Genomic DNA, 22,624 nt, shown 5'->3' with positions numbered 1-22,624 from the left:
GGAAGAAACAAGGGAAAGGAGAGGCAATTATGAGGAACGTTTTCAAGGAAGAGCCAACAGAACCTGATCATTGATTTTATGTGGATTGGGGGGAAGGATAATGAAATGTTTCCCAGCTTATGTGAGAAGGATGAAATGTGTTAACAGAATAATAATTCTAACTATAGATACGATTTGTTGAGCGCTGATGGTGCTTCAGGCCCTGTGAGTACATGACCACTTAATTTTAGCGATGGGGCCCTTCACTGTAACAACTCTGTGAGATGATAATCTCCATTTTGCAGATGAAGAAGCCAAGGAAGCTGGAAGTTGAATTACTTCACAAGGTATGGATTTGAAAACTCTCTTATTTGAAATGCATCACAGAGATTAAAGGAATTTAAGAGAAAACACTACCATACATGAAATAGAATAAAAATTAGAATCTTCTATTTTCATTAAGGTATTTCTAGAAGTAGATTCTGAAGAGAAATTCACACACCTAATGCGTTGGGACGAGGGATGGATAATGCTTTTGTGTACCTTCCGTATCTCAGTGGTGCTTGTGTTTAAAAGATACTTTTAGCACACGTGTTGCAAGAGTGAAGGATGCTAGTCATGATGCTGTATTTCTTCAGAAAAATACCAGAAGTCCACTGAATCATGTTTCGAAGGCATGAGCCATTATCAGATTTGGCCACTTAGCATAGTCATTCTCAATGTGATCTTATTCTAATGTTTACAAAGTCATCACACCATGTTTCCTCTGTATCAAGATTTAGTTTACTCTGAGGATTCTCTTTCAAACTTCATTAGATACCCACTGGTCTGTGTTCCCATCTTCATTAAGGGACAAAGAGCAGGGTGCAAGGAGCCCGGTCCATTCCCCAGCAAACCAAATGGAAAGAGATGGGCCCCCGGCATGGTCAGAGAAATAAATTCACTACTACATGGTCTTACATCACCCAAGCAGACACTCATCTGTGTATCTCTGTGATTATATTTGAATTGGCCTCTAGGTTTCGGTAACTCTTCTGCTAATGTGGGAACAGAAATTGTCCTCTGCCCAGGAGGGTCAGGACCAAAGTTCTCAACCCCAGAGAGCACCTCTGGCAGTCAATGGCCCCGATTCCTCCATCCAAGGATTCTTGACCGTCTTTTTCATGTTGTCTCTTACCCTCGTTCCTTGCTTTTCTTCAACTTTTCCACTCCCTTCTCTACCTCCATTCCTCTTGCTCTTCCTCTTCCACCTACACTCCTCCGTCCTGCTCGTCCTGCTCACTAGATCTTTCACTCCCAGCTCAGTCCTGTTTCCTTGCCTCACTGGGCAGGCCTTGAAGCAGATCTGGGACCACCACACTGTATAGGGCCCTGAAGTCATATATCAGAGCATGGAGAGCCTACAGCAGGGATTCTTAGCCACTGATCCACAAATGAACTTCAGGAGTTCCATGAACCCTTGGAAATTATATACAAAAGTTGGTGGTATGCACTACCTGACACTGTTTTTGGAGCAGGGTCCATTATGTTTATCAGAGTCTCCAGGGGTTTCAAAACCCCCCAAAAGGCAACATCTACTAGCCTTGGATTATCAAGTAGAGTAAATGGTACTTTACTTTAAAGTAAATATTTTTTTTAACTTTACTTTAAAGTAAGCCTTACCCTGCATTAGTCTGGAGAAATCAGGTGGCTCTTAGCAGATGAGATTTGGTAGGAAATATCTGCCTCTGTTTCCAAAATGGAGCAAGCTACCAGATGGTCAACAGCCCATGAGTACTGACTATTGAATGATAGTCAATCTAATTGCAATGTCAGGGCTAAAGAGCTGTAGGTACCAACCCTTGAAAGCAAATCAAAAGGAAGGGGTGGGATTCTGTCGTGGAACGTTGACACTGTTGTCCTGTTCAAGGCACTGGGAATACAGTGGTAAGAAGACAAAATGGATTCCCTGAATTCATTGAATTCTAGGAGAAGAAATAAACAAGCATATAAATACATGAGCTCAGAGACTCATAAATGCTATGAATGAAAGAAAGCAAGGTCATGTAACATGGTGTTGGGGGAGGCAACATCAAATACGGTGGACAGAGAAGCGCTTTCTCAGAAGCTGACATGGGGGTTGGTCTGATGACAAGCCAGATATGAGCAGGTTCCACAAAGACCATGGGGTGGGGGATGGGAGACTGTGGCAGTAGGGTAGAAAGGAGGAAACAACAAATGCAAAGGACTTGAGCTTGGATTTGAACTTGAAGGAAAGAAAACCAGAGAGATGGGAGCATAATAAACAAGAGAAAAAGTATACAAAGTGAAATCGGAGTGGGTAGCAGAGACCAGATAATGCATGGAATTTTAGGCCATGGTAAGGACTTGGGATTTTATACTAAGTGCATTTGAAATCCACTGGAGCACGCTAAGCAGGGGGTGATGATGAACATTTATTCAACAAAGGTTTTTTGACAACCTACTGCATGCTAGGGATTTCTGAGTCATTAATGTATATGCCAGGCCCAGCCTCCGCTGTCGTGGACGTACATTTTAGTGAGACAAGTAGATTAATGCAGTAACAGAACGAAACGTTCTATAAAGGAGATGAAGCTAAAAGTAATGGCAAAAAGTGACCCGTGAGTTACTTTCGATTGAGTGAGAAGAAATGGCCAATATGGCCCTACCCGAGGAACAAATGCCCTACGAAGTTTGAGAAACAGGAATCAAAGACGACGTGGCACGATGAGGAAAGTGGCACAAAACTGAGGTTAAAAAAAAAAAGTAGGTAAGGTTTAGATCAACAAATGAGAAGGCTTGGAAGGTTTTACACACAATGTTTTCATCTGTTCAAGCTGCTATATAACAAATACCATAAACGGAGTGGCTTCTACAAAACAGAAATGTATTTCTCTCAGTCCTGGAGCGGCAAGTTCAAGATCCGGGCACCAGCAGAGCCCATGTCTGGTTGAGCACTTGCTTCCTGGCTCACAGACAGCTGCCCTCTCATTGTATGTTCACATGGCGGAAGGCTGGGGGGGGGGCCTGCAGGGTCTTTGGTAAGAACACATATCTTGTTCATGAGAGTTTCATGTTCATGACCTAAGCACCTCCCAAGGCTCCATGTTCAGATCCCATCACGTCGAGCAGTCGGTTTCAATGTCTGAGTTTGGAAGGAACACAAACATTCCGTCTTAGCAGTGGAGAAGAACAACATCTGACTTTTACTCTCAAAGTGTGACTGGCCTCAGCACAGAGAACGCATTGCCAGGCTGGGGACGGGCATGAGTGGAAGCTGCGTAAGGAAGTATTGTGACAGCTCAGGCCGGAAATGGTGGTACCTGGGATAAGTACCATAGTACCGGCTACGGTCAAAATGATGAGATTTGGGATCTTTTTTGTAGGTAAAATCAACAGGACTCACTAGAGGCTGGGATGTGGAAGGGAGAGGAGGACAAGGAGTTAAACTTATTTCTGGATTTTGCTTTGGCTAATTAAATAAATGGCATGCCACTTGCTGTGGTGCAGAAGGCACCCCTATGAGGTACAGATGATCATTCCCATTTTACAGATGAGGAAACTAAGTTCCAACAAATATAATTCCAAAACATATGTTTTATCTAGCACAGCATCTTTGCCAGGAGTTGATTGATCATTTAGAAAAAAGAACATTTATGGCAAATCAGGCAACTAGTCTCACAGTGTATGTATATGTAATGTGTGTGTGTATGCCTGTGTGTGCGTGTGTGTGTGCGTGTGTGTGTGTGTGTTCTTGCTGAGGGAGGTGCAAGAGCAACTTTCTTATTTTTTTTTAAAGATTTTATTTATTTATTAGACAGAGAGAGAGACAGCCAGAGAGAGAGGGAACATGAGCAGGGGGAGTGGGAGAGGAAGACGCAGGCTCCCAGCAGAGCAGGGAGCCTGATGTGGGGCTGGATCCCAGGACTCTGGGATCACGCCCTGGGCTGAAGGCAGACGCTTAACAACTGAGCCACCCAGGTGCCCCAACTTTCTTATTTTTTATCCCTGCCTTGATCTCCTCCATCTCTGAAAGTGAAGGATCATGGAGAAATGAGAAGGCTCCAGACTTAAGACCAGTCTTTGCTGGGGAAACCAGGATGAACTCTAACAAACTGAGGTTGACATCACGTATGATTGGAGCGCAGAAAAGATTTTCAGCTACAGAGTGTGGACCCAGGGCCCCGCCACCAGAGTCCTAAGCACCAATACAAGACCACCAGCAGAGCCCAGCGTTCGGAGGTCACACAGCTTTGTGACCTCAGCCAAGTCAGGTAACTTACCTTGAGCCTCATTTTCACAACTTGTAAGATTTGGGTTAGATTGGAATCAGATCATGATGAATGTTTTAATTCTTACTATTCCTCTTGAGTAGTTTCTCCCAGAATCATCTTATTTTTCCTTCTGTCCTTCCCTGCCTTGGAAGCCACTAATGACATCATGCTTTCCTCCAGAGTTCCTCAATCTCACAACTGTTCCAGACAGTGACCTAGTCACCTGCTTAAATATTTTCTCTTTTCCATCCTCCAAATCAAACTTTCTTTTGCTTGAGATTATTCCCATTCCCATTTGACTAAAGCAGTTTATAGTATAAATAAAACGTAAGTGTAAACCCCTGACGTAATTGTAGAGTTCCCAAAAGGAAACTTTATTTTATGAAACTTTTTTTTTAAGATTTTGTTTATTTATTTGAGAGCAGGAGAGCACAGAGGGAAGGTGAGAGGGAGAAGCAGACTCCCCTTGAGCAGGGAGCCCGAGGCGGGGCTCGATCCCAGGACCCTGGGATCATGACCTGAGCCGAAGGTAGACGCTTAACCGACTGAACCACCCAGGCGCCCCAGGTCTTGCGTTTCTTGCCGTCCATCAGTCCAGCTCAGACTTGCTCATGTGGTAGAGACAGGGTACCAAGAGAGAAGGTGAAAGTCCACCCTGTCTTGTGAGGCCCGAGCGTGGAACCAGAACACATCCACAGTATTCTATTAACCATAGCAAATGCCAAGGCCAGCCCAGATTCAAGGGCTGGGAAATCAGCACTGCCGGCACCATCTCTCGATGGTCTTGCTGCAAAGTCACATTGCAAAGGGAGAGGTGAAGGATCGGGAATATTTTCGGAGTGAAGAATTAGAAGGGATCCTTGACCTGGGGCATCTCGATTGTCTTTACAAACCCTAAGTGTCCTTCCCTCCTTCTCTTGTCAGTCAGCAGGCACAACGCAGCCTACCTTCTGGTTGCCCCAGTAACACTGATGCGGGCAACTCCACTCTCCTCAAATCTAGCCTGTGTGGATCAGCACTGTCTCAGCACTGAGTCCTAAGCACTTCTTTTCTCCTATGAAAGCGCGTTGGAGGGATGCCTGTGTGGCTCAGGTGGTTAAGTGTCTGCCTTCAGCTCACGTCATGATCCCGGGGTCCTGGGATCGAGCCTTGCATCAGACTCCCTGCCCAGAGGACAGCCTGCTTTCCCTCTCCTCCCCACTCATGCTCTCCGTCACTATCTCTCTGACAAATAAATAAATAAAGTCTTAAAAAAAAAAAAGAAAGAAAGGTAATTAGAAGGGGGGAATGAAGGAAGATAATAGAAAGGCACTTGCTTCTGGAAAGAATAGGTTACATTCTTTTTTTTATTATTATTTTTTTATTTTAAAAGATTTTATTTATTTATTCGACAGAGGTAGAGACAGCCAGCGAGAGAGGGAACACAGCAGGGGGAGTGGGAGAAGAAGAAGCAGGCTCATAGCAGAGGAGCCTGACGTGGGGCTCGATCCCATAACGCCGGGATCACGCCCTGAGCCGAAGGCAGACGCTTAACCGCTGTGCCACCCAGGCGCCCCACATTCTTTTTTTTTTTTTTTTTAAGACTATTTTTAAGTAAGCTCTACACTCAGTGTGGGGCTTGAACTCACAACCTTAAGATCAAGAGTCATGCTCTACCAACTGAACCAGCCAGACACCCCAAACAGGTTGGACTCTTATTCTCAGATGACCCTCCTCCCTGAGGATCTCCCAGCCTACTTTTCCTCCATCTTGATATGCTTGTACATCAAAAAGATCAACAGAAACTGTACCTGTAAAAAAAAAAAATTCTACTTTTTCTATTTAAAAGTAATATGTGGCTGGTAGGCCCAGTTAGTTGTATGCACCCAACATGCATTCTTTCTTACTCACAAATCACTATTTCTTTTGACAGCAATGTACCCAGTTAGATAACTTAATCTCCCAGGCTTCCTTGCATTTAGGCGTGGTTATGTGTCATAATTCTGGGCAATGCAGTATAAGAAAACATGTCTTGGGTTGAACTTCTGGGAAAGCTATTTTTTAGTGCTAAAAATGGACAGACTTAGCATACTCATGCTTTTGCCCTTCCCTTTTTTATTTATTGCCTGAGACATAGATAATATCTAGAGGTAAAGAGCTGTCTTTAGACCTTGAGAATGAAAGATATGGATTGTAAAAGAGGACACTAGAAATGGCCTGGATCCTTAACGATTGCGTTGAAAAACCATACTTGTCCTTGACTGCCTACCTCTGGTTTTCATTTCGACTGAGGTAAAATAATTTGCTCAAATCATTGTAATTGGTGTGCGGATATTTGTACCAAATGCTATCTTACCCAATATAGCAACTACAATGAGCTGCAGAAGTATAAACCGATGTTAACAATATAAATGATTAGAGAAGAAATAAAGAGGCCATCTTCTCCCCAAAACACAGATATCATCAAGAGTCTGTTGCTTCTCCATGGCTCGTCAACTCTGATTGAGCATTGGATCTGAGCAAGGTGTGGGAATCATGTAAAAGCAAGGACAATCTTAGCTGTGTGGATAGGGAAAGAGATCTCGATAGAAGGGAAGTAAGCCATTCTGTAGATATCCACCATACAGAGCTTTCCTCCGAAGGTCACACCAACAAGCCATCCGGCAGCTGCACTGAACTCATCCTTCTCCTCTCGCACCTCCTCCTTATCTGTTTCTCATCTAAGGGTATCACCACCCACCCATTCTCCTTAGTCAACCATGCTTTCTTCTTCTTCAGTCCCATGGCGACTTGACTACCGAATCCTCTAGAGTGTACCTCTTTAACTCAGACCCTTCTGCGTACCTGGATAAGGGAGACAGATGTATATGGATATTTAAAATCCCTGCTTAAAGGGCGCCTGGGTGGCTCAGTTGGTTGGGCATCTGACTCTTGGTTTCAGCTCAGGTCATGATCTCATGGGCTGGGATTGAGCCCCATGCTGGGTTCTGCTCTCAGCAGGGAGTCTTCTTGGGACCTTCTCTCCCTCTCCCTCTGCCCCTCCCTGCTTCTCTCTCTCTCTCTCTCTCTCTCTCTCTCTCTCATTCTCTCTCAAATAAATAAATAAATCTTTAAAAAATGAAAAATAAAATCGCTGCTCAAGACATCTTTGTCTCTCATCTGGACAATTGCATTAATTTCCCAGTTACCAGTTTGTCCCCATTCTTGTCTTCAATCTAAAATTCTGGCCAAGTCGTATTCTTAGAAGCCAAAATGCACCTGTTTCTCCTTGGCTTTAAAATATTTAGGAGCTTTGAAGAAAAAATATTTAGAAGCTTTGTGTTTGGATAGTGTTCAGATTCCTTTGCATGGCATACTAGGACTTTCAAAGTCTATCTCCATGTTATGTCTCCAGCCTTATTTCCTATTATTGTCTCTGCACTGAATTCTGCTTCCCAAGCATGCCTTGAACTTTCATAAATCTATAAAGCAGTAGGTGCTCAACCAGAAGGATCCTTCTCTCTCCTTTCATCAGCTAAACCCAGCTCAAATTCCTTTCTGACTTCCCCAGGCAAAATTAATTATTAATTCTTTTGGGCCTCCTGTGTACTATTCACATAGCTCTTTGTTTATGGGTGAGTATCCACCAGTGGACTGTGAGTGCCTTGAGGGGAGTCAGTGCCCGAATGGCTGGCATAGGGAAACATCTCAATGTATCTAAGAAAAAGAAAAGGAAGAAGAGCCCTCCATTACAGACTTTTTTCTTTTCTTTTGGCTTATTTCTTCTAACTGACATGAAGTTAAATCTATGTCATCACATACAAAGTGAAGTATTTTCAGAGAATTATTTTTGGGAAAGGGATAATTCATGTTTCAGAAAGGAGTCGGACCATAAAGACACCCAAGATCCCTTCTAGCTCTAAAATTCTATGCCCAGGTGTCTTTTTTTTTTTATTTGCTCCATCAGAATATTTTAAAATCAAAAGTTTGTAGAATTCAATTATACAACTAAATGTCTGAAATCTTCCCTTTGCTTTGTATTTATGTGTAGATAAAAGCCAATCGAAATCGATGAACTTTACATTCCTGAATTAGCACTTTGGATTTCAACAAATTTCAAGGCAACATAAAATAGTTTAATGGACTCAGTAATGATGATAAAATGATAGAAAATTTTATGTTTCTCCTCATTGCATCACATTTTGTAAAGTCAATATCAAATACATAAGTTAATAGCAACTTTCTTGAATCGGTATTAACTATCTACATTAGTTGGGAGTAAAGGATTGTTTTATATGACACTTCCCCAAATTAGGAGGTAACTGAGAACAAGATGTTGCTTATCAAGTAGGGCAGAGAATGGAGAGAGAAAACTGTCATTCTGCCTAGATCTAGTCCTCCTGTTTGGGCAAATTGGGAGTGATGTAGAGATGAGAGCTTAAAACACACACACACACACACACACACACACACACACACACACACCCCACCTAGCGGTCTGCTAGGCCTAGATGGGTCTCCATCACTCTCTGCAAACAAGGAGATGCTCGTGCCCTATAATGGAGCCTTACTTGTGAACAGAAAACTGAAATTTGTCTTTCCTTTTCACTATGAAACAAGAGCCGTCAAACTCAGTTCTCCAAGGCTACAAGAAGCAAGCGGTTCTGGATTTCCACTTCTAGCTGTGACAGATCAGCTTGTATCAGACAAGCACTCCTGGCAATAACAACGGAAAAGCATTAAATTTGAGAAACCTGTTTGAAGGCAATTGCAAATTAGTGAGTGAAGACTGAAGGTCCTAAGACCCAGGAGACAAGGGAAATTTAGAAAGGCAAGCCTCACTTTCAGCTCTTTTTTCCCTTTTGAGTCATCAGCTAATTTTTAAGTAGCTGCCAAGAGGCTGAGAAACTAAATAGTTTCATCACGCTAAAAAAAAAAAAAAAAAAAAAAAAAAAAAAAAAAAAAAATTCTAGTTCAGGGTCCCTAGGAAGGAGAGTTTCCTGTATACACATCAGTGCTGCATTAGGAATAGAGATGAAGCAAAAAAGAGCTGTTTTATAGAAGAGCTCTCACAAAGCCTCAAATCTAGATTCTATTTAGCTCACTTATAGGAGGGATTAAATTGGTCTACCCTATCTATCTGCCTCTTAAAATACATCCTCTCCAGAAGTATTTAACACTAATCTGAATCACGAATTATCTCAACAATTTTCTACACACAACATTCATCATTATGTAAAAAAGTAATAGGCATTCTCGTATACGAGGCCAAATGGACAAAAGCTCAGAAACACAATGGACACATAACAGATCCACACAGGAGATCCAGATATTAAGACTTATGCACATGGATTTAAAAATATCTGTGATGTATATGTTCAAGAAAAATAGGAAAAATATGGAGAATTTTAGTGGAGAATTGTAATTTGTGAACAGAAAGATCCTAGGATTAAACAATCTAATACTGAAAGTGAAGAACTCACTACTGACACTGGCTGGCAAAGTAGACACAGTTGAAGGGAGGACTACGAAGCAAGAGAGAGGCCAGGAGAACAGAAGACAGACTGAAACACACAGACAAGAAGATGAAAATCGTGGGAAAGCTCCTACGAAATAAACGGAGCACATTTACAAGGCCTAACATACATATAATTGGAGCCCTAGAAAGAGCCGTGAGATAAATTTGGTTAAACGTAGTATCTGAGAAGAAGTTGGCGAAGTTTTCCAAAGCTGATGACGGATATCAAGCCAAACATTCAAGAATAGCTATGGATTCCAAACGGGAGAAATTAAAAGAAAAGCACACATAGACACATGATGGTATAACTGTTAAAAATCAATGAAAAAAAAATTTCAAGAGCAGTCTGGGAAAATACGAACATTACTTTCAACAATAAGACTTACAGCTAACTTCTTAATAGAAACTTTTTTTTTTTTTTTTTTTAGAGAGACAGATTGAGAGAGGGGGAGAGGGGCAGAGGGAGAGAAGAGAGAGAATCTTCAGCAGATTCCCTGTTGAGGCTGGAGCCGCTGCAGGGCTCCATCCCAGCACCCTGAGATCACGACCTGAGCAAAAACTGAGAGTTGGACGCCTGACCAACGGCACCACCCGGGTGCCCCTTAATAGAAGCATTTTAAGCCAAGAAATGGGAATGATCATTGTAAACCACGAAAGAAAATCAGGACTAAAGAAAGAAGGGCTATAACCAGAAACAGTAGTTTTCTAGAGATATTAAGGCAAATCGAGTAGGGAATAATGCTATTTCATGCTGGTTTTTAGGAACTGCATAACAGGTTGTGAGCTCCACAAAAGCTCTTCTTTGTATTCTTTAGAGTGTAGCAGAACTTAAAGACCTGTAGAACAAATGAAGAATTTGGAGCAGTTTGGCCTTTCTACAGCTGCTCAGCTTACCACATGTGGGTTAGACTGATCCACTCCACTGCACAAGTTAAATGACATGTTCTCAGGTGGGCCCCACTACTTTCCAGTTGTGTGATACAGAGAAAATGATTTAACCCCTTGTATTAATTTCCTAGGGCTGTGCTGACAAATTACCACCAACCAAGTGGCTTCAAACAGCAGAAATTTATTCTGTCAGTTCTGGAGGGTAGACGTTCAAATTCAAGGTGTCAGCACATGTGTGCTCCTTCTGAAGGATCAGGGAAGAGCCTTCTTGGACTCCGTAGTTTCTGGGGGTTGCTGGCAATGCTTGGCCTTCCTGGACTTGTAGCTCCATCACCTAGGTTTCTATCTTCCTTTTCCCATGATCATCTTCACTGGGTGTGGGTCTCTGTGCTTCTAAGCCTCCCTCTCCAGTCATTGGATTTAGGACAGTAGGCACTGGATTTAGGGCCCACCCTAACCAAGTATGACTTTGTCTTAACATGATTCTAGATGTAAAGACTCTACTCCCAAAAAAGTCACATTCATAGGTGCTGGGGGTAAGAACTTCAACGAAATCTTCTTGGGAGCACAATCCAATGCAATGTATCTCTGAACCTCAGTTTCTTTTTCTATAAAACAAATATGATATCAATCTTGAAGGGTTATTATGAACAATATCTATATTGTGAACAATATTATGAATATTGTGAATATTATGAATATTATGAACAATAATCTATAATGCCTATATTACCCCAATAAATGGGTAATAAATTCTCAAGAATTTAACTAAGTAATAGGTTAAAAAAATGAGATATAAATGCATATCGATAGAGTCAAGAAGGGGAAGGTGAACGATTGAAAGATCTACTAACTACACATTTTGATGAGATCCCGTCAATGAGGAAACTTCATTGAGAAACAATGAGAGTCAATTGTTGACTCTCGAATGAAACTTCGAGAAACAATAGAGTCAAATATCAAATGGACCACTAACAAAATATAAGGACTAAGGAGACACAATTGAATGAAATTTTAAGCCCATTTTCCCTTCATGTTAAGGTTTGGCACATTCCTGTTTGATTCTGTTCTCATCCCTGCCATCAACAGGGTGTGCTGACATTGGCTACATTGTTACATTGTTTAATTTATCTTTGCTTGGATTTCCCCATTTATAAAACAAGAGATTCAGATCCTGTTTCAATTAGAAGGCAAATGAAACAAAATCCAGTAAGAGCGCCTTAAATAAATAGGGGTTTAATCTTGTTTACTGTGATATTGTGATAGAATAAAAAATATGTATTTGATCTTTGGCCCAATTTCTTGGCACAGAGATCTTGGAACCCTTGTATTTCCTGAGTTATAGAGTGATAATTATTATTATTATCTTTCATTATAATATTTGGTCTTGGTGACCCCCATACACCCACCCTCCCCCCTAGTTTGTGATGAAAGATCTTCTAAGACCTTCAGAATCTCCAGAGTGATGAGTGTCTATTTGTATGCTAATGACATGACTGGTGGCTTGGGGTCCCCAGATAGATTCAGGATGGGAGCTGGTTGCAAAAACACCAAGCATTATTAGACGGTCGGAACTTTCAGCCCCACTCCTAACCTCTGCGGAGGGGAGAGGGGCTAGAAATTGAGCTAATCACCAATGGCCAATGATTTGTCACCAATGATCAATCATGCCTACCTAATAGAACTTCCATTAAGACCCTGAAAAATGGGGTTCAGAGAACTTCCAGGTAGGTGAATACATGCTGGTGCTGGGAGGGTGGTGGGCCTGGGGAGGGCATGGAAATTCTGAGCACTCCTTCCCCAATAGCTTGCCTTATACATCTCTTCCATCTGGTTGTTCTTGAGTAGTACTTTTTATGAAGCAAAATGTCTTTATGAGTTCTGTGAGCCATTCTGGCAAGTTATCAAATCTGAGGAGAGGGCTGTGGGAATCCCTGATTTACAGCTGGTTGGCCCTAAGTACAGGAGGCCTGGGACTGCAATTGGTGTCTGAAGTGGAGGGAGAACAGCCTTGTGGGACTGAACCCTTCACCTGTGGGATCTGATACCAACTCCAGGTAGATAGTGTCAGATTTGAATTAAATTGACACCAGCTGGGTGTCAGAGAACTGGTTGGTGAGAGGGAAAAAAATCCTCACACACTGGGTGTCAGAAGTGGTCTGTGGGTAGAAATAGATTTTAATACTTACGTAACAACAAAACCAACGTAGACCATTGCTACCTTTGGGTCAAATGCTCACTGATGTCCTTAGACATCAAGCCCCTTTTGTATTTCTGCTCAACTAGTCCTTGCGGTTTGGCTGTTACTATCTTGGTAACAAGACAGCTGCTAGAACTCCAGTTCTTACACCCATGTTAAAGCAGAAGGAAAGGGAGAATCAGCAGGTCCCAGTCCTGTTATCTTCCTTTATCAGTAAGACAACAATTTTCCCAGAAACTCCCCCAATAGGCTTCACTTAATAGTATTGGTCAAAACCAGTCATGTGATAGCAGGCGAGGCTCTAAAGGTCTGAAACACAATTGTCACATTAGCTAAGCAAATTATGTCCCATCTCCTGTTGGTAGCATATTTGACCAAAGTCAGGGTTCTCTTAGCAAGAAGAAAGTGTGTGTGTGTGTGTGTGTGGGGGGTGTTTGGTGGGAATGCTTATGAGCAGATAACTAGCAGGAGCTCCCATAGTTCCTTTTTTGCTAAGGAACTGCATATTTTTATTTTTTAAAATATTTTATTTAGTTATCTGAGAGAAGAGAGAGGGATGGGGGAGGGACAGAGGTAGAGGGAGAAGCAGACTCTGATTTGGGGATCAATCCTAGGACCCCCAAGATCATGACCTGAGTGGAAGCCAGACCCTTAACCGACTGAGCCACCCAGGCACCCCATGAATTGTATATTTTTAGAGTTCCAAATGGGGGGGGCACCTTGAACCCTTCCAGGCTTCATGAGTTTTGAGCCACAACTTGGAAATGCCTCTGATATCTGTACAACCTGGAGAAATTGATTCAAGCTTAGATTCACTAGAATCTCTGGGACACTGGTCATACTATTAGACTCTAGTCTCTATTATCTTCAGTGTCTAGCAAAATGTCTGCTTTACAATATATTTCAACACACGTTTAATGAATGAACTCTTAGAATCCCTGAAAAATCTGAGATAATTAGAAGGAGGTACCTCATATTCAAATTATGAATCATCATGGCTCAAGTCTGTGCTCCAAGAGTTTTTCTGATTAGACAAGGAGTCATCCAAAAAGGCAGGATACTTCCTGAGCCCTTACGGAAGAATAATATGCAATTCTGTACATAAGCATCTCTAGAAACAATTAAGGGCAGCTTACTGGTAATGGGCTATGCAAATTATTAAGGTTATTCAAATTGGTCTATATCTAGAGTTGACTGAGATATATGCTATAAAAGAGTCCACCACCAGACTGGCCGGGTAATTCTTGCATTTGAACTCAAGCATATCTTTGGAGTTGTAACAAATTTCTGGTAGGACTCCTTGACATAAGTGCATCATATCTTAAATGGGTTGTATTTTTTTTTAGTTAATGTTTCTTCTTAAAAAATCAAAGTAATATATACATAGTTTTAAATGTCAAATTGTATTTCAAGGCTTTTAACCCCCAGCATTAGTCCTCTTTCCCTTTTCACCAGAATCACACTTCCCAGAAGCAGCAATAATCAGTAATGCTAGCTGTTCCTTCTGGTGTTTTTTTAGATTTCCATATTTCTAAGTAGCATACCTACACTTAAATTACTGATACTTTTTTCAATTAAGACTTTCTGTATTAATTTCCTATCATACTATTACCTATTCATTGTCCTGGGCATTCACTAGGTCCTTGGAACCTGGAATCTTACATCCTTCATTTCTGGAAATTTTTCCTGTATTATTTCTGTGAAATTGTAATAAGAAAAGTATACCTGGTTTTTATCCCCTTCCAGGCATAGAGCGCCTAAAATCCTTGGATTTTCCCAAGTGATAAGGGTGATAAAGGTGAAGTGGGCGGGTGAGGGTGAAAGAAGAGACTTGTTATTCATAACAAGCCTATACCAACCACGCCTGAATTTATGTTGATTGGACCGCTCCTAAGGATCAAAGGGAGCTGGTTGCCAGGGAAACCATTTTTGGATTGTAGGGTTGAAACTTTCAGCCCCACCTTCTACTTTGAGGAGGGAAGAGGGTCTGGGGATTGACTTAACCGCCAATGGCCAATGATTTAATCAGTCACAGCTACACAATGAAGCCTCCATAGAAACCCTAACCCGAAGGGTTTGAAGAACTTCCAGGTTGGTGAACACATGGAGGTGTTCGGAGGGTGGTGCCCCTGAAGAGAGCATGGAATCTCTGTACCCTTCCAACGTACCTTGTCCTCCCTTCCCCTGTTTAGCAGGTTGTATCCTTTTATAATAAGCTGGTAATCTAGTGAGTAAACTGTTTCCTGAGTTCTGTAAACCATTCTAGCAAGTTAATCAAACCCAAGGAGGGCTTCACGGGAACTCTGATTTATAACCAGTCCGTCAGAAGCACAGGTGACAATCTGGGACTTGTGATTGGCATCTGAAGTGGGAAATAGTTTGCAAGAACGAGCCCTTAACTTTTGGGATCCGACACTAACTTAAGGTAAATAGTGTTAGAATTGAATTGAATTGAATCGTGGGACATCAGGTTGGAGTAGAGAGTTAGAGAATTGGATGGTGTGGGAACCCCTCTTTCCCTTCCCCCACTTTGGTGGCCAGGAGTATTTACTGTTGAAACAAGAAACAGATTTTCAACTTCTTTGATGAGTTCTTCCCATCTATTTTCTCTTTATGAAACTTGTATTTATTGTTTTACCTGGTGGTTGAGCCTTTAAATCCACCCCTCCCCCACCCCTTGCTGCCATTTTCTTCCAAATTAATTTTCTTTGCTTATTTATTTGTTGGCTTTACTTTTTAGGGAGATTTCTTTAACTTTTCCAAGCCTTCTATTTGATTCTTTCTTTCTTTCTATTGCCCTTTTAATTCCTAAGAATTCTTTCTTATTATCTATTACATTTTTATGGTAGGATTTTCCTCCACCTTATGAAATACCTCCTCCTATCTCTGAAGATACTGAGCATAATACTTATTTTAAAGTTTTTTACGTTCTATGAATGATCTTTTTCTCCAAATTTCCCTTTTATATTTGTTTGCTTTGGTCTTTACCGTGTGCTCGTTGGGACTGGGGGTCTTTGTCTCTCTGTTTGCATTTATCAGCAAAGCACTAAGCGGTTGATTGAAAACTACGTGGGGCCAGCTCATTGACTGCTGGGTTTCAGACAATGATCAGTCCTGGCATATAGCTCTTTTGCTGGGAACTCTCAAAACCTGATTTTTTTCCCCTGTGCGTTAAAAGCTAATCCATTTTTTTTTTCTAGAAAATAATTTTTCAAGTTTTGTCTGGGGGATATAAGCTTTTATGCCGGCATTCTGAAAGTAAAGTAGAAAAAGGAAGCTGAGGTCTTTTCATTCAGTATGCAGAACTCTGAATTTTCCTTCTTTCAGAAAAGGCACTCGCTTTCATTTTCTCGGAGCTGGTCCCCCCATCCACTGGCCCTCATCTTCTGCTGATGCAGGCCAGAGGCTGGGAGTCCCCTGTGTCTGCAGTCTCCAAGATGGCTCTGGACCTTCCCTGCCCTGTGAAACTTTCTGCGATGATGAAAGTGTCCGTTTACGCTGCCCAGTGAAGAGGCTGTTACTACGTGGAATGGGACTAGCAAAACTGAGTAACTGGGCTTCACGTTTTAATTGAAATTAAGCAGCCACAGGTGGCTCATGGCCGCTGTGCCCAACGGTAGAGCTCTTCAGAGGATAGCTTCTCCTTCTAGAGAACTTTCGACATACTTTGACCCCTCCCTTCTGAATAAGAAGTACCTACCTCAGAAGTAAGTGGTACCTCTGATTCCTGAGCCTTTTCTCGCGTCTGTACTGGAAATCAGCTTGTCTTCCGTGGGCCAGCTTTGATCTTTCTCAACATCTAAGCACATTCAACGGGTGGGAGAAACTAGAGGCCTGGGTAAGACAGTGCGGATTCAGCGTTTTCTATCCTCCATATGTTGACAAAAAATTCTTCTCCACGTTCTTTGTTCACATCCTTTCCTCCCACGATCTCCTTAGGGTAGTCTTAGTGTGGTTTTTGCAGAAAACTATAGGAAAACTACATTGTGCGTTCTCAATTGCTTTTAATCATTTATTTAAAAACGTATTCCTTGTTTTAGCTTCTGCGATGCTGTAGATTATTAAGAAATACCTCTTTGGCCATTCAGTTGACCCAAATCTATTTCTCAGTTCCTGGGCACCGCTCTCCAAACCCTTGGAATTTTCTGATTTGGGGGTGATAAAGGTGTCTTTTGTTATATAAATGAAAGTGACTTTTGGACCCCACCCAAGGGTGGGGGCTGGTTGCCAGAAGGACCCACCAAGTAATTGGCGGGTTGCAACTTTCAGTCTGACCTCTGACCTTGCAACCTCCTGACCTCCCGACCTCCCCGGAGGGGAGAGGCGCTGAGATGGAATCAGCCAATGGCCAGGGACTTAGTCATTGACTAGGCACCGAAGCCTGCCTCCCTGAAGACCCAGAAGGACCGGGTTGGGAGAGCTGGGTCAGTGGGTGCGCGGACGTTCAGGGGAAGTGGCGTCTGGAGAAGTCTGGAAGCTCTGAGCCCTCTCTGACCGGTGATTCTCATTCTTCAGGATACCCTTTACTGGAAAAGGTAAGTGTTCCCCCGACTTCTGAGAGTCGCTCTGGCAAACGCAAAGGAGCTAAGGAGGAGGTGGCTGGAGGTGCCCGTCGGTGGGCAGCGGGTCCGGGAGCCCAGGGTGTGGACTCCGCTGCGCCTTCTGAGCGGCGAGTTCGGGTGTTCGCGGCGTCTTTCGGGCCTGAGCCCCCAGCCCCAGCCGGGGGATCTGATGTTGTGTCGGGGTAGAGAGTGTCGGAATTAACTTCGACTCTCGGACACACAGCCGGGTTCTGAGACTTGCTTGGTGTTGTGTGCGGACCCCCTTTCCCCACGTTGCACTTGGGTCCCGGCTCGCGAAAGAGCTTCCTTCTCAGCTGAACTCGGTGGCATCTTTGGCATTTCTGCGTATGTGGTACCGGTGCGAGGGGGCGATCTTGTGAGCGGGGGAAGGGAGCTTGGGAGCTCCTCCTGAAGCTAAGGTTGCACCGCAAGCAAAGGTTTCTAAACGTGCCGTGTGTTTCTTGGGGGTTACTGCCAAGTGTGTGCCCACGGAGATCACGGTGGGGTTAAGGCATTCTCCAGGCGACACCCCCCATACTCCCACCATGAATTTGTTATTTTAGCGTTTTTCAAATTTCTGGATGCTGTGCATTCGAGGAGTAGAAGCCACCATGTTTTGGGGAGTAAAAAAAATTATAATATTAAATAGGAATGGTGGCGTAAGGCTTAATATTTATAGATGAAACTCTTGGGTAGTGTGTGTGTGTGTGCGCGTGCGCGTATACCAGTGTGTTTCTTCTATTGGTCATATTCAAAGAAGTTTTAAAGCCACTGGGTTTAGTGAACTTTACGAAGTGTAAAGATTTGTATTTATATCACTGTATTTTTGGCCCATATTTCCCCCACTAATTTGACTTTAGGACACGGGACATTGCAAATGCAAATTTGAATTGTCTAACCCCTCATTGCTAAGAAAGATGTATACATAATAATCCTCAAATTTTCTTCTATATTGACCCTTCCTTGTTCTATTTATCCGGTAGAACATGGGAATAGGTGAGGTAGGTGAGCCTACTGAAAATTTTAAGAGTGGCTGAGAGCCTGGCCTGAGTAGAAACTATTCTTTTTTTTTTTTTTATAAAAATTTTTTATTATGTTATGTTAGTCACCATACAGTACATCCCAAGTTTTTGATGTGAAGTTCCATGATTCATCAGTTGCGTATAACACCCGGTGCCCCATGCAATACGTGCCCTCCTTAACACCCATCACCAACTTATCCCGATCCCCCACGCCCCTCCTCTCTAAAGCCCCCAGTTTGTTTCCCAGAGTCCATAGTATCTCATGGTTCATTCCCCCTTCTTTTTGCCCCCCTTTCTTCCCTTTCTTCTCCTACCTGAGTAGAAACTATTCTTATACATTCTTGGGTATGCATTCTAACATATGTATTATTTTTAATACACTAGGAAGTACATATATATATATATACACATATATATATTCACCTTTTTAATGCATTAGTAGCATAGCATACATATTGCTCTGAACTCTGTTCATTTTACTTACCTGTATATGTTTAAGATTATTTTATAACAGTATATAGTATTGCTTCATATACATATTATATATGTTATCTATCTATCTATCTATCTATCTATCTATCTAATCTCTACATCCAACATGGGGCCTGAACTCACAACCCTGAGATTAAGAGTTGCATGCTGTCTGGACTGAGCCAGCCAGTCGCCCCAGTATTGCCTCATTTGTTAATGGCTTCATAATGTTCTATTATCAGGGTAAACCATAACTAGTTTAACTGGTCACCTATTGGTAGATATTTGGGTTGTATAATTTTCTCATAACAGACAAAAGTTGAATAGTTTTTATACACATCGTTTTGCATATGTACATTTTTTTTGTGGGATAAATTTCTAAATTTGGAATTACTGGGTCAAAAGATATTTGTAATTTGGATAGATACTGCTGTAATCTATTGCCCTCCATGGAAGTTGTATCAATTTTTAATTTCACCATCAGTGCTGAGAATTTCTATTTTCCTCCGCCTCTTACTACCTCAATGACATTAATCTTTACGATCTTTGCCAAACTGATGGGTCAAAAAATGATATCTTAGTGTAAACCTAATTTGCAGTTTTCATATAATGAATGGATGAGTATTATAGCTTGGATTTAAGCCATTTGTATTTCTTTTTAGTTGAATTCCTTATTAATATCCTTTGCTCATTTTCTTTTAGATTGCTATTGATTTGTAGGAGGTTTTCATATTTTGAGAAATTAATCCTTTGTGATCTAATTTGCAAATACTTTTTACAGTGGTTCATTTGTCTTTTGGTTTTACTTATGGTATTTTTTTGCCATACAGAAAAGTTTCATATGGTCAAGTTTATATTTTATTTTAGGAATTCTAGGGATTTTAGAAGAGCAAAAAGGCTTTCATAAGGAGAGTATAAAGCATTGCTCCCATTGTCTCTTAAAACTTTTTTTTTTTTTTTTTTGGTTTGTTATCCTGATGTGTATTTGAGATATGGAGCCAACTTAATTTTTTCCAAATAGTTGTTCTAGATTTGTATGCATATAATAAAACAGTCTCAAAAGATATAAAACAAATATTTTTAAAACTACAAGGAGAAATAAACACATGCACAATCTCGGGCAGACATTTTTAACACATTTTTCTTAACAATTGATAGATCAGGTCTTTAAAAAGCCTGATAAAATGGATGAATTTCTAGTAAGACTGATCAAAAAGAAAAGGAAGAAGTCACAAATAATCACTGAGGAATTTTAAAAAGTGCTGTCAGTATAGATTCTGTAGTAACTAAAATGGTAAGGGGATCTTGTGAATAAATTTGCCAATAATGAAGTAACAAATTTCTAGTAAATCAAATTTACTGAAGTGGCCACAGAGTGAAACTGAGAACGTGCAAAGTCCTAGAACTGTCAAAAAATGGAATCTGCAATTAACACTTTTCCACAAAACAAGTTTCAAGTTCAGAATGTTTTACTGTTGTGTTTCTGCGTAACATTTAAAGAACAAAGAACACCAGTCTTATAATACTCTTCCACAGAATTGGGAAAAAAATAACACTTTATAGCCACTATAACCTTGATATCAATAATCTACAAAGCTATTGTGAGAAATAAAATAGAAAGGCCTGCCTCTTTTGTCAATGTAGATGTAAAAATCCTAAACAACTTATACTGTTAACAAACCAAATCCTTCAATATGTAAAAAGCGTACACATTATGAATGAGTTGAGTTTATTTCACTAATACAGGGTTCATATAATATTCAAATATTAATACAGTTTGACGTAATATAGCCAGTGGAATAGAGGAGAACAATGATAGTGTTAACTGAATAGATGTAGTAAAGACATGTAATAGAATCCAACATGCATTCATGTTAAAAACTTTTTATAAACTAGGAATACCGAGAGAGTATTCTTAATTTGGTCAAAATCGTCTATAAAAACTTACAAATAACATGATTCCCCCCCGCCCCCCCCGTCCCAAACATGATTCTTAATGGTTCTATCCAGTGGTATGAGGGAAGAAACAAACAAAAAAGAGTGAATATTGGCTATAAGAAATAAACCTGTCATTGTTCATAAATGGTATGTATACATAGTAATTGCCAAAGAATTCACAGATAAATTATTAGAATTGATAGGTCAATTTGGCAGGTAGAAGCTCAAAAAACAAAAATTGAATATATTTCTATAATCAATTATAAACAGAAATGAAAATATTTTGAAAATATTAAATTTAAATAAGTTTACAAATTTTAAATAATATCACAAAATATGAAGAATGAACAAATCTAACCAAACGTGTCTGAGAGCCCTATACAGAAAATTTTAAATCCTACTTAATGGAAATTTAGACGATTGTAATAGAGACATATACCACGCTTTCAGATGAGAAGATCTAATATTTGGAGATGTCAATTCCTTCTATATTCATCTATACAATCAATACAATCCCAATAGGGCATTTTGAGGAACTTCACAAGCTGATTCTAAAATCTACGTGGATATACCAGGGACCAATGAGACAAAACAATCTTGAAGAAAAAGACGGGAGGATTTGCTTTACCTTACGTCAAATCGGTTAAACTAATTTATACAATATAGTATTGTTGCAAGGACAACCAAATAGAAAAATAGATGAAACAGTACACCTGGCCAAGTGGATGCGAAATCTCAATTTACGAGAGCTGGCCCTGCAGAACGCTGGTGAAAGGATCGTCCTTTTGCCTATGTAAGCTGAGATGCTTACTTTTTCTATACGGGAAAGTCATGAAATCTACTTCTCACTACAATTATTCCAAGTAGACTGTGCACCCAGATGTGAAAAACAAAACCATAAGGTTACTAGAAGATAATACAGGAAAATATCTTCCTAGACTTACTGTAGGGAAAGATACTTTATACAGGTTACAGCATCTCCTCCAGAAACCGATACTGCATTGTATGTTAACTAACAAAATTAAAAACAAACTAAACATGTTACAACAAGCGCTGATCACAAAGGAAGAGATGGGCCAATTTGACAATATCAAAATTAAGTTCTATTTATCAAAGAGATTAAAAAGGCAAGCTATTCAATGGGAGATATTTGCAACACACACAAGCTATTTTAAGAAAACATTTTCCAAATCCCTACGAATTAATACAAAAGAGCAGACTATCCAATATAAAAATAGTCAAGAAACTTAAGCACACATGCCACCACACAGAATATCTAAATGGTTAGTAAACATGGAAATATGCTCCATCTTATTACTAACTGGGGAATAGAAAAGTAAAACTGCAGTATGATAGCACTACATAACTTTTAGAACGTCCGTAATTTAAAATACAGACAGCACCAAGTGCACTGAGATGAGGGGGAATTGGAACTCTCATACTGTCTTGGTGGGGCTGTCAGTTAATACACATGCTTTGGAAAGCATCATTTACCAGAGCTAGATATGCACAATTAAGATCTGGCAATTTTCTAACAGACACATGAAAAAATGTTCAAAATCATTAGCCATCAGGGAAATTCAAATCAAAACCACACTGAGATACCACCTTACGCCAGTTAGAATGGCAAAAATTGACAAGGCAAGAAACAACAATTGTTGGAGAGGATGTGGAGAAAGGGGATCCCTCCTACATTGTTGGTGGGAATGCAAGGAATACAGCCACTCTGGAAAACAGTGTGGAGGTCCCTTAAAAAGTTAAAAATTGAGCTACCCTATGATCCAGCCATTGCACTACTGGGTGTTTACCCCAAA

General features: G+C 40.8%; 1 long non-coding RNA gene across 1 annotated transcript in view; it reads left to right on the top strand.

Annotated features, from left to right (window-relative positions):
• LOC148110622 (uncharacterized) overlaps positions 1 to 22,624 on the top strand; it is a 42,792-nt gene that overhangs the window by 3,408 nt on the left and 16,760 nt on the right. The window contains exon 2 of the long non-coding RNA XR_015721796.1: positions 285 to 326. This is a non-coding gene — a long non-coding RNA (uncharacterized LOC148110622). The remainder of the gene's footprint in view (positions 1 to 284; positions 327 to 22,624) is intronic.

This window comes from Ursus americanus, chromosome 2 (genome assembly GCF_024610735.1).
Source record: "Ursus americanus isolate L20-20 chromosome 2, mUrsAme1.1.p, whole genome shotgun sequence".
NCBI lineage: Eukaryota > Metazoa > Chordata > Mammalia > Carnivora > Ursidae > Ursus > Ursus americanus.
The sequence above is the reverse complement of the archived record's forward strand: the minus strand, read 5'-3'. Positions and strand labels throughout refer to the sequence as shown.